At 45.0% G+C, this 12,539-nt stretch overlaps 1 protein-coding gene across 1 annotated transcript in view; it reads left to right on the top strand.

Moving 5' to 3' along the window:
• The window catches only part of LOC147117868 (cadherin-18-like), a 1,002,068-nt gene that overhangs the window by 249,530 nt on the left and 739,999 nt on the right, over positions 1–12,539 (top strand). Inside the window, exon 2 of the mRNA XM_085989250.1 lies at positions 2,341–2,495. The gene's annotated coding sequence lies outside the window, so the exon portion shown is untranslated. The remainder of the gene's footprint in view (positions 1–2,340; positions 2,496–12,539) is intronic.

Below are 12,539 nucleotides of genomic sequence, written 5' to 3'. Positions count from 1 at the left end.
TGTGCAGTATGAAATTTGTCCATTTTAATAAAAGTTAACATTTTTAAGAAACTTTTCCAAAACATTTTTTTTTTTAAACGTTTATCCATCTTTATTTCAGGTTTGCCTTTTCCCCATGTGAGAGCCAAAATCTTTGGTTTGCTCTCTCTAACATTTTAAAAAAGTTAGAATTTTGTGAGCTTACTGACTTCCTTGTTCGCTGTCTGTGAGAATTCTGCCTTTTGATTTGTTGCTTAGATAGCCTGTTGACGGTCACAGCAGCTCGCGCTAGGGGATCCCCACTATACTCCGTTGATTTGAACTGAAGGTCGGAAAACCCGAAGTTCTCAACTCAGAGATTAGGAGATCCTTGTGCGAAGCGTACTTCGGGACCAGCGGCGAACGCCTTCGCTTCGCTGCTGATTGCAAATCCCGGGCCTATTTGCGTCAATAGGTCGCCTGCATTAATCTTATATATAAAAATTATTGAAATAAATCTATAAGTAACAATGATATATTTCACATTTACAATATAATTACATGATTGAATATATTCAAGGCGGAAATAGACATATGATTGAGCTACAGGGGAGTTGCGGGTTATGGGGAGCGGGCGGGAAAGTGACATTGAGGCCAAGATCAGATCAGCCATGATCTTATTGAATGGCGGAGCAGGCTCGAGGGGCCGAGTGGCCGACTCCTGCTCCTATTTCTTATGTTCTTATGATTTGCCTCAGTGACATGATTGAACAGTATTCTATGTACTATGTATTACCTTCAGATATTTGGTACACAAATGAATTTAGTTTAACTTAGTTTTACATGCCAGAGGCCTTTTTTTAGGTCTCTTTATGCTTTTGGGGGTGTTTGCTGCAATTCTGAAACTGTGGGTCAGCTTTTGCTCATTGTCCACATTGAAATTGCTCGTATTTCTGTTTAATATGTAGAATGAAAAGAAAGCAAGGAGTGAGAAGTTTAAAGAAGCTCTGTGAAGAGTTACTAAAATACAGAGTAACATAGAAGATAGGAGCAGGAGTAGGCCATTCGGCCCCTCAAGCCTGCTCCGCCATTCAATGAAATCATGGCTGATCATCCAAATTCAGTACCCGGCCCCTGCCTTCTCCCCATATCACTTGATCCCTTTAGCCTTAAGAAATATATCTACCTCCTTCTTGAATATATTTAATGAATTGGCCTCAACTGCCTTCTGTGGTAGAGAATTCCACAGGTTCACCACTCTCTGGGTGAAGAAATTCCTCCTCATCTCAGTCCTAAATGGCTTACCCCTTATCCTTAGACTGTGACCCCTGGTTCTGGACTCCCCTGCCATTGGGAACATCCTTCCTGCATCTAGTCTGTCTAGTCCTGTTAAAATTTTATAAGTTTCAAGATCCCCTCTCATTCTTCTAAACTCTAGTGAATACAAGCCCAATCGACCCAATCTCTCTTCATACATCATTCCTGCCATCCCAGGTATCAGTCTGGTGAATCTTCTCTGCACTCCCTCCATGGCAAGAACATCCTTCCTCAGATAAGGCGACCAAAACTGCACCTGCTCATCAATTTTATACCTTTAATCCATATTGATAAGGTTTGCAAGATGGTAAACTGAATCTGCAGGGAGCGATCAAAATTGCTTCCTGTGGGTGAACTTAAAACACTTGACACATTCCCAATAGCTCAGATTAAAATTAGCTGAGATCATAAAACTTTATGTTGTTGTATATTATACTGGACTTATTACAAACGGATGACTGAATGGTAAACTACTGAATAAAGAATTTACTACATTCTGGTGTAGGCCTTAACTAATTACCTTGCAGTATTCTCAAAAATCTAGGCTGACACTCCAGTGCAGTACTGAGGAGGTGCCGTCTTTCGGATGAGACATTAAACCGAGGCCCCGTCTGCTCCCTCAGGTGGATGTAAAGATCCCGTGGCATTATTTTGAAGAAGAGCAGGGGAGTTCTCCCCGGTGTCCTGGGGCCAATATTTATCCCTCAATCAACATCACTAAAACAGATTATCTGCTCATTATTACATTGCTGTTTGTGGGAGCTTGCTGTGCACAAATTGGCTGCCACGTTTCCTACATTACAACAGTGACTGCACTTCAAAACAATTCTTCATTGGCTGTAAAGTGTTTTGGGAAGCCCTGAGGTGGTGAAAGGCGCTATAGAAATGCAAGTCTTTCTTTTATTACAAACAGAATACTGAATGGTAAACTACTGAATAAAGAATTGACTGCATTCAGAAGCAGGCCTTAACTCAGCACCTTGCGGTATTCTCTTTTATGTGAGTGCCTTACTGATTCAAATTGGTCCCATGATGTCTAAAGCAAGTTTAATTCTTGTCTTACAGATAACAGGATTCATCAATCACTTCAGTCCAGAGCAGTGAACACTGAAGTGTTTAATAAGAGAAAGTTATGTGAAAGAATCTTCCTGAAATAGACAAGTTGCCATACCTGGTTAAGGCTGTCAATACTTCTAAGATGTAGTTGCGTTGTCTTCAAGGTAAGTGTTGTCTGACCGTACCTGTGCACAATCCTTTGCAAATTCTACATATTGCCTTAAAACAACTTAACCAATGCTTTGTACACTTCTGAAAGCCTCCAACCACTATTTCAAATTCAGCTCAGGATGCCATGCAAGACGTGCTTTATCGACACCCCTGCACAGTCTAAGCTGACAGCACGCCAATTTTGAAACAGAAAATCCAGACAGTTTTGTACTTTTTACTATATGTGTCTTCATATTCTGACACAATCGGTACATGATTTTTTTTAAAATCCTGCTTCCCATATTCTAACATGAGTCCTGTTTTATTTAAGAATGTGAAGTGCAGCTTGAAAGCATTGGGTACTGTCAGCAATGTACCATGAAATGTATGTCAGAAGTGACCACTGACTTGACCCCATCACCTGTAATAAAAAAGGCTGAGCTTAAAAAAAGGACTGGGTTCATGGGCGGCAATGTGTCCTGGGCGGTAGCACAAAACGGTTGATGGTGAATCAGCCGTCCGCTTAACACTTTGCCCGATTTTTTTCATCATTGACTTGAATGGAAAAGAAAATTGGACGACGCTTTAAATGAGCCGCCGATTCGCAATCAACCAAGGTGAATTTCACTCCCTGTTTCTCGAATATATCACAGTCACTAATGTACGTACTTTTAGCATGAAGCTGAGGATAGGCTGATACATGAGGGACCTGACAGAAAATCTCTTCCAGCAGATGGCTGCCCCGTCATGAGTTTCCTGCGATAATGCTCGTGTGGATGGTTCATTATTGCTTAACAAATCAAAGCGTGCGAGCTGAAACCCATTTTAAATGACAAGTTAGGTCTCGCGTGAGTAACTTAAAAAGAAATCCCTCTGTAGTCATTCCAGTCTCCACAAGTAAAGTACCATTGTATTAGAAAGGTTTCTGTTTTGTTGGAGGAGGAGGAGAAGCAGATTAAAGTAAGGTATTTTTAATACATATACAGAGTGGCATCGTTATGCTCACCCCAGCTCACCAGTTCCTTTATTCCACCTTGAGAAAAGTACTCCTATTGTTACAGGATTTATTTCTGCCACCAGCTATTCTTGTAGTTTACATAGGATTACATAGGATATACAGCACAGGAACAGGCCATTCGAATCAACCAGTCCATGCCGGCATTTATGCTCCACTCGAGCCTCCTCCTGTCTTTCCTCATCTAACTCTATCAGCATAACCCTCTATTCCCTTCTCCCTCATGTGCTTGGCTAGCCTCCCCTGAAATGCAGCTATATTATTCACTTCAACCACTCCCTGTTGTAGCGAGTTCCACATTCTCACCACTCTCTGGGTCAAGAAGTTTCTTCTGAATTCCCTATTTGATTTCTTGGTGACTGTCTTATATTGATGGCCTCTAGTTTTGCTCTTCCCCACAAGTGGAAACACTAAGGGCTAGAAATTCATCTCCTTTGCACCTTCCGTTAGCGCCTCTGGGGGGTGGGGGGGCGTTGACGGGGCGCTACCGGCTTTACGACCGGGCGCGGAGAGAGTACCGACGCCCACGAAATTCCCATCGAGGTTTGCGGTGGCGGTAACCCCTAGCGCCACGATCTCCTGCGCTTCCAGTAGCGCCCCGCTTCCCTCTTGGGGCGCTACCACTCAATTTCGGCCATGAGGGCGCTAAAGGTAGAGCCCCAGCGAAGTTAGCACCCCAAAGGGGGCGCGACTCAATTTTTCCCCCTTATTGCCTTATGTCAATTTTTCAGCATTTTCTCCGGCCTCAATCAATCAGTCCTGCATTCTGCTAGCGTGCTTGGGGCTGATCATGTCGGATCGCGGCTGCTGTCAGCAATGAGGGACCTCATTTCAATGCAGAGCCTGCAGCGACGGCCCTTGCCCTTTAAGGGAGGGAAGGGGCCTCCGTTCCTGGCAGCGCTGCCCTCGACATTGGGCAGTGCTGCACCGCCACCGCCCCTCTTGCCGATCATTAGCACTCCAAGGGAAGTGGTAGCGCTTGATTTAGTGCTCCACTTCGTTCCTGGCGTGCTAACAGCCAAGTTACTGGAAGCTCACAATCATTAGCGCCTGGCACTAATTTTTCAAGATTTCAAAAGATAGCGCATCGAATTTCTCCCTACTCTCTCTGTGTCTACTCTATCAAAACCTTTCATAATTTTATAGACCTCTATTAGGTCATCCCTCAGCCTTCTCTTTTCAAGAGAAAAGAGACCCAGCCTGTTCATCCTTCCCTGGTAGGTATAACCTCGCATTTCTGGTATCATCCTTGTTAATCTTGTTTGCACCCACTCCTGTGCCTCTAAATCTTGTCACTGCCAATTTAGCACTAAAATACGGGCGATTTTAGGCAACAGACTCTTGCTCATGTGTTAAGACTGGGTTTGGTCCCAGCAAATATTGTTTAACTTCGGGTCTTCACAGTAGGTGGTGATAAAAGACTTTCATCTCGTAGGTCTGGCCTGAAGTCAGACCCAGATTCCAGAAGTCCAAGGTTAGTGTTCCAGTCCACTGTTGTGCCAGACTCCTTGACAAGCTGTTGCTAAACATGGAACAGTTGGATTAGAGTTTCCGCTTTGGTCGCAATCGGTAATCCGGCCGCAAATTGTGCTTGAAATTGTGTTGGTTTTCCGAATTGCTTCAGGTTTCCCATCGAACTCATTTGCATAATCACAAATGTAAAATCTTCCACAAACCAGCACAATCGGGCAGCGGTAATAGAACGTAATCATTTATTTTCTTCCCCTTGCATTGAAAATGGGTTCATTACAAAAAATAAGCATTTTAAATCAGTGTCTGGTCCGCCACCTGTGAGTAAACTGATTTGAAATCACTGAAAATTACTTCAAAAAATGATACAGAACTATTTACTAGTTTCATTGGTGTACAGTAATCAGATTCTTAACAAATTAAATATTTTTTAAATATTTGTAAGCTTTCGAAGGGTTCCTGCTGGTGCCCTTTATGCCAAAAAAAAATAAGCTTAATTTTAAGAACCTCCTTAACGGCCACAATAAGCAGAAACTCAGCATCCTCATTAACTCGATCAGGGGACGCGGATGGTTTTGTGGGCGGGGCCAGCTTCCAGCGCCATGTTTTTTAATCCAGCGCAAAAAGATCGCGGAAACTCGGTTTAAGCTCGACATAACTTGCGCTTGAAACCTGTTACGCTGGTTTGGACGATTTACCCACGTTCACGTTCTCCCCTACGTAAACTTGAGGGTCATCCCAAACTCGACTGCCCATGTCCTAACTCGCACCAAGTCCCGTTCACCCATCACCCCCTGTGCTCGCTGACCTACATTGGCTCCCGGTTAAGCAGTGCCTCGATTTTTTTTAAGTCTCATCCTTGTTTTCAAATCTCTCCATGGCCTCGCCCCTCCCTATCTCTGTAATCTCCTCCAGCCCCACAACTCCCCGAGATATCTGCACTCCTCTAATACTGCCCTCTTGAGCATCCCTGATTACAATCGCTCCAGCAGTGGTGGCCGTGCCTTCTGTTGCCTGGGCCCTAAGCTCTGGAATTCCCTGCCTAAACCTCTCCGCCTCGCTACCTCTCTTTCCTCCTTTAAGACTCTCCTTAAAACCTACCTCTTTGACCAAGCTTTTGGTCATCTGCCCTAATTTCTCCTTATGTGACTCAGTGTCAAATTTTTGGCTTATAATACTCCTGTGAAACGCCTTGGGACCTTTTACTACGTTAAAGGCGCTTTATAAATACAAGTTGTTGTTGTTGTTGTTGATTTCTGGCGAATTGTGCTGGTCAAACCAACGCAAACTGGCGCAAACTCTCGGCCATTATATTTAAAAGTCTCCACTACTGAAGTAATCTAAGTACGCAACAATTAATGAGAAGGTTTTGTTGTTTAAGTACTAAAGTATATTCACTTCGCGTCCTACAAATAGGCATTAAAGCATTGTATGATCTGTTAACTGAGGCAGAAATTATGGGTGATCAGGCAGCAATAGAGTCAAATAGAACCTCTTTAATTGCCTCAAAGTGTTTATCACACTATTGCTTTTGAAGATTATGTGTTGCAGCTGTGAAATAATAACTTACTGGTAAATCAAGCTTCAGCAATCAATTTTTAAAGCTAACGTTTGGTAGAAGATCAGTAACCCTAGCTACAAGATGTTAACCCTCCTATCCCATGGCCTTAAATTCTTACCTTGGATCGCTCCCGCCTGTGGGCGGCAATAACAACACAATTCACCAAACTAAGCTGTTGTAACAACTAAAGAGACGTGTTGCGCATGAGCTAACTATCATAAGCTTGTTTCTTAAAGGATTAGCTTTAGCCCAGAGAAATGACAAAAATAACTTTCAGCAAGACGTGAGGATGTGAACAGCACATTTAATTGGATTCAGACCTACGTAATGCTCACAATCAGAAAGTGGCAATAGATTTTGTTTTACCAATGGGAATGGACTTTTTGGGGGGGGTCTGCAGAAACTTTTGTTCAGGTATCATGGATCTTTCAAAGCAAGATCAGAGGTGAAATAAAACATCATAAAAAAGGATTCAAGGAATTTCGAGTTTCATATGCAGGGACACTTGATTATGGCAACAAGGTGATGATAAATTTATACAGAACAATGATTAAGTCGCAGCTGGAATTCTGTGTGCTGATTCGGGCACCCATTACAGAAAGGATATTGAAGCCGTGGGAAAGGAACAACGTGAATTGGGTAGGTACAAGAAGGATGTAGTTGCATTGAGAGATTTGAGCAATTAGGTATTCACTGAAGCAGGGAAAATCAAGGGGTGGGGGTTGGATAGAAATGTTCAAAGTTTGGAAAGGCTTTCAGCAGATAACTAGTTAAAGATTATTTCCATTGGTCAGTGAGTTGGCAATAAGGAGTCATAAACTCATGCAGGTAACATAGAGGGGGAGGTTGGAAGAAAATGCTTCATGTAAAGATTTGTCTTTATTACAGAGGGATTGGAGTATAAGTGTAAAGATGGTTTACTGCAATTATATAGGGCCCCAGTGAGACCACACCGGGAGTATTGCGTACAGTTTTGGTCCCTTAACTAAGGAAGGATATACTTGCCGTAGAGGGAGTGCAACAAAGGTTCACCAGACTGATTCCTGGGATGGGGGGATTGTCCCATGAGGAGAGATTGAGTAGACTAGGCCTATATTCCCTAGAGTTTAGAAGAATGAGCGGTGATCTCATTGAAATGTATAACATTTTTAAGGGGCTTGACAGGGTAGATGCAGGGTGGATGTTTCCCCTGGCTGGGGAGTCTAGAACCAGGGGTCACAGTCTCAGAATAAGGGGTCGGCCATTTAGGACTGAGATGGGGAGGAATTTCTTCACTCAAAGGGTTGAGAATCTTTGGAATTCTCAACCCCAGAGAGTTGTGGAGGCTCAGTCATTGAGTATATTCAGGAGAGAGATTGATAGACTTTTGGATACTACAGGAATCAAGGGATATGGGGATCGGGCTGGAAAGTGGAGTTGAGGTAGAAGATCAGCCATGATCTTACTGAATGGCGGAGCAGGCTCGAAAGGCTGAATGGCCGACTCCTGCTCCTATTTCTTATGTTCTCATGTTCTTTTCAGGCTGTAAGTCCATGGGGAGGCATCCTGTGATCATGTGATGGGCTCACCTGAGACCTCTGCCTCTGACATTGCCAGAGTCAGGGAACGGTCCTTCTATTTACATAGGAATGGTGGCACCCATGAAAGGTGCAACTGGGATTCCCGCCCGACAAGGAAACTTACTACTTACCTGTCAAGATCCAGGGGTGGGGCGAAGTGGGGTGGGCACTGGGTCCTTTGCTGAGAAAGAACTTTAAAGTAGCTCTAGCAAGGGGGGGCAGCATTTAAATAATTTGGGGGGAAAATCCTTTTTTTTGGCCAGGGGTCCAGGCTATGATCCTGGAAGGAAATCTCAGGACGATTAGAAATGGGCCAGAGATTTGGCAATGCAGATCTCCGACACCCTTTTTTCCTGATCTATGTGCCTGGAGTATTGGCATTCCCCGGCGACAAAGGTCAAAAACCTGACCCCTCCACAGCCCCCCTCCAATAATAGTTTGTGATTTTATTTTCCAGGTAAACATTATACAGGATATGACAAAGCCTGATTTTCCTCTTTCTGTGCATCAGTTATTTGCAGCATTTGTTCTAGCACACACCAGCGTCGACGTGATTTCATCAAGGAGAGGATCACAGCACAGTGCACGTTCCTACATGGGTCATTGAACACTGGCAATTTCCCCCGCTCTAGCCTGGGTGTATTAAAGCCAGTTATTCTGCCCCCAGCTGCAGCCCCAGATCAGCTAACTTAGCAGAGATCAATCCTGGGATATTCTTGGTTCATATGGCTCAGTACCACACCAGACTGAGCATTTACCTTCTAACCCAATGGGTGGGCCATATGGAGTCACGGCCGTGAACTAATAGATAGCTGTAACCTCACGTACATGGGCTTTGGAACTTAATGCATGGAACTTAATGCAGGGTAGCATAGTGGTTACATTACTGGGCGAGTAATCCAGAGACCTGGACTAATGATCTGGAAATATGAGTTCAAATCCCACCACAGCAGCTGGGGAATTTAAATTCAGTTAATTAAATAAATCTGGAATAAAAATCTAGTATCAGTAATGGTGACCATGAAACTACTTGATTGTTGTAAAAACCCATCTAGTTCACTAATGTCCTTTAGGGAAGGGAATCTGCTGTCCTTACCCAGTCTGGCCTATATGTGACTCCAGACCCACAGCAATGTGGTTGACTCTTAACTCTCCCTCTGCAATGGCCGAACAATCCACTCGGTTGCAACAAAGGTCGACTGCAGCGGTTCAAGAAGGCGGCTCACCACCATCCTTCTCAAGGGCAATTAGGGAGGGGGAATAAATGCTGGCCTTGCCAGTGATGCGCACATCCTGTGAACGAATAAAAAAAAAGATTCAAAAATTTACCTGAGAACTTGCAAAAAATTCCAACCGCTGCCTTCCAGTTCACACCATCAGTGCGAATATGCAGCTACCGTAGCAACTCTCATCCAATAAATGCTAATGGTCTTTCTGTGATGTCGATACGCAGAGAAAAATGATTACAACTGCTGGGCGGGAATGGGGCATTAGCAGCTCCGGAAATCGTTGGGGTTTCCATGACGGGCCTCTTTCCGCTGCGACCATTTTGATGAGGGCTTTCACAAGTCTGGCCCAGGTCACCACCTGGAGCAGCTGGGAGCCTTATCAATTAAATTTGGGTCCTATGATATAAGGTCAATTTGACCCCGATCCCATTTATATTGGAAAATGTACCTGCCCAGTATTACTGTGTGGTACAAGCCAGAAATGTAATTTGGCAGCGCTACTTAAAGGGACACTCACCTGCAAGTACTCAGATCATAGGACTTGACTTTTTTTTAGAAGTTTCTGCTTTGAAAATTGCCATATTTCTGCTTTATTCTGCTCCAAAACCTTCAAGAAGTTCAGAGAGGGACCACACAGTGCTCAACATGGAGGGCATCCTGACTACGCCACTCTGGTTAGAGGAACCTGGAGGAAGTGGAACAGCAGCTACTGGCGGTCAAGGATCTCTGGGATCTGCAGCTGGGGCGCCAAGGAGACCGCAAAGGAGGCGGGCTGCTTCCCAGGCATCGTTACCCTCCCATAGTGTCTACGGGACCAGAGTCAGCTACCTCCAGTTTACTGAGGAGCAATGCAGCGTGTGGCTGCATTTCTATAGAGAGGCTATCAAAGAACTTTGCAGCCTCTTGCAGCAAAGATTGCAACCTACTATTTTGCAGGTGGCCATGCATTGCTTGTGGCAGTGACAGTACAGGAAACTCTTTATTATCCGGCACCAACGGGGCCGGCGTGGTGCCGGTTTATCAAAAAGTCCGGATTTCAGCGAGGTATAGTTTAAAAGGTACGAGAGCTCCGTACACAGCAACAAATCCAGGCTTCCCTGTTGCTTAGCAACATGTGCAGGAACTCCAGCCACAGATCAAGCGTCCTTGTTACTTAGCAACAAGTGCACGAACCCCAGTTACACAGCCACAGATCCAGGAACTGCCACTAATATGAAGTAAAACTTACCTGAACCTACTCCTGAATTTTGCCGGTTAACAGAGATTTCCGGTTATTTAGGTGCCGGTAAATCGAGAGTTTCCTGTAACTGCAGCCTCTTTCCAGACTGCAGCAAGTGACGACAGTCACATTGGTTAGTCTGCAGTCCATGCCTCCATCAAGCAGTTCACTAAAGCCCTCTTTGCCAATGCCAACCAAATTATAATGCTCCCCATGCACGCCAGCAGCACCGGCTGCAGCGCTTGCTGTCATAGTAGACATCCCTAAGTTCAGTCAGTGATTGATTGCACCCATGTAGCTATCAGGGAACCTCCCAATGGGCCAGCAGCCTTCATGAACAGAATAGATTTCCACTCCCTGAATGCTCAGCTGATGAGTGATCAGCACCAGCACATCATGCAGGTCTGTGCCATGGTGCCAGTCCATTATTATGGCACCCACTCTTTGACCCAGTTCAGCATGTCAGAGGCTTGGGGACAAGGGCTTTCCTATTTACACCTGGCTCATGGCACCTCTGTGAAACCCACACTCATCAGCTGGAAGAAGATACAACCTGAGCCATTAGAGTCATTATCGAGCAAAGCGTCAGACTCCTCAAACAATGCTTTAGTTGCCTGGATAGATCTAGGAGTTTTCTGCAGTGCAGCCTGCAAAGAGGAACCCAGATTTTGATCATCTGCTACATTCCGCACAACTTTGCTGTGCAACGAACAATGAACGGAGTCTACAAAATGAGAAGACCATTGATCAACTAATGAGAAAGATCCTGAAAACAGCAAGGTGGAGCCGAAGTGGCAATTAGTTAGTGTGGTCAGTGGAAATGTAGGGCTTTATGGAAAAATAAGCTGGGAGGACTGAATGAGATTACTCATCTGTACTTTGTGAAGGTTTTTTTCCCTTCATTCTTGGGATGTGGGCGTCATTGGCAAGGTCAGCATTTATTGCCCATCCCTAACTACCCTTGAGAAGGTGGTGGCGAGCCGCCTTCTTGAACCGCTGCAGTCCGTGTGGTGAAGTTACTCCCACAGGGCTGTTCCAGGATTTTGACCCAGCGACGATGAAGCAATGGCGTTATATTTCCAAGTCAGGATGGTGTGTGACTTGGAGGGGAACTTGGAGGTGGTGGTGTTCCCCTGCACCTGCTGCCCTTGCCCTTCTAGGTGGTAGAGGTCGCGGGTTTGGGAGGTGCTGCCGAAGCAGCCTTGGTGAGTTGCTGCAGTGCAGCTTGTAGATGGTGCACACTGCAGCCACGGTATGCCGGTGGTGGAAGGAGTGAATGTTTAAGGTGGTGGATGGGGTGCCAATCAAGCGGGCTGCTTTGTCCTGGATGGTGTCAAGCTTCTTGAGCGTTGTTGGAGCTGCACTCATCCAGGCAAGTGGAGAGTATTCCATCACACTCCTGACTTGTGCCTTGTAGATAGTGGAAAGGTTTTGGGGAGTCAGGAGGTGAGTCACTCACTGCAGAATATCCAGCCTCTGACCTAATCTTGTTGCCACAGTATTTATGTCGCTGGTTCAGTTAAGTTTCTGGTCAATAGTACCACCCAGGATGTTGATGGTGGGAAGTTCTGCGATGGTAACCCTGTTGAATGTCAACGTGAGGTGGCTAGACTGTCTCTTGTTGGAGATGGTCATCACCTGGCACTTGTGTAGTGCGAATGTTATTTGCCACTTATCAGGCCAAACCTGAATGTTGTCCAGCTATTGCTGTATGCGGGCATGGACTGCTTCATTATCTGTGGAGTTGCAAATGAAACTAAACACTGTCCAATCATTAGCCAACATTCCCACTTCTGACCTTATGATGAAGGGAAAGTCATTGATGAAGCAGCTGAAGATGGTTGGGCCTAGGACACTGCCCTGAGGAACTCCTGTAGAAATATCCTGGGGCTGAGATGATTGTCCTTCAACAACCACAACCATCTTCCTTTGTGTTGATATGACTTCAGCCAGTGGAGAGTTTTCCCCCTGATTCCCATTGACTACAATTTTACTAGGGCTCCAT

This window comes from Somniosus microcephalus, chromosome 5 (assembly GCF_052327205.1).
Source record: "Somniosus microcephalus isolate GS21.2 chromosome 5, FLI_Smic_1.0, whole genome shotgun sequence".
Classification (NCBI taxonomy): Eukaryota; Metazoa; Chordata; class Chondrichthyes; order Squaliformes; family Somniosidae; genus Somniosus; species Somniosus microcephalus.
Note: the sequence above shows the minus strand (reverse complement) of the source record. Positions and strands in the feature narration are given on the sequence as shown.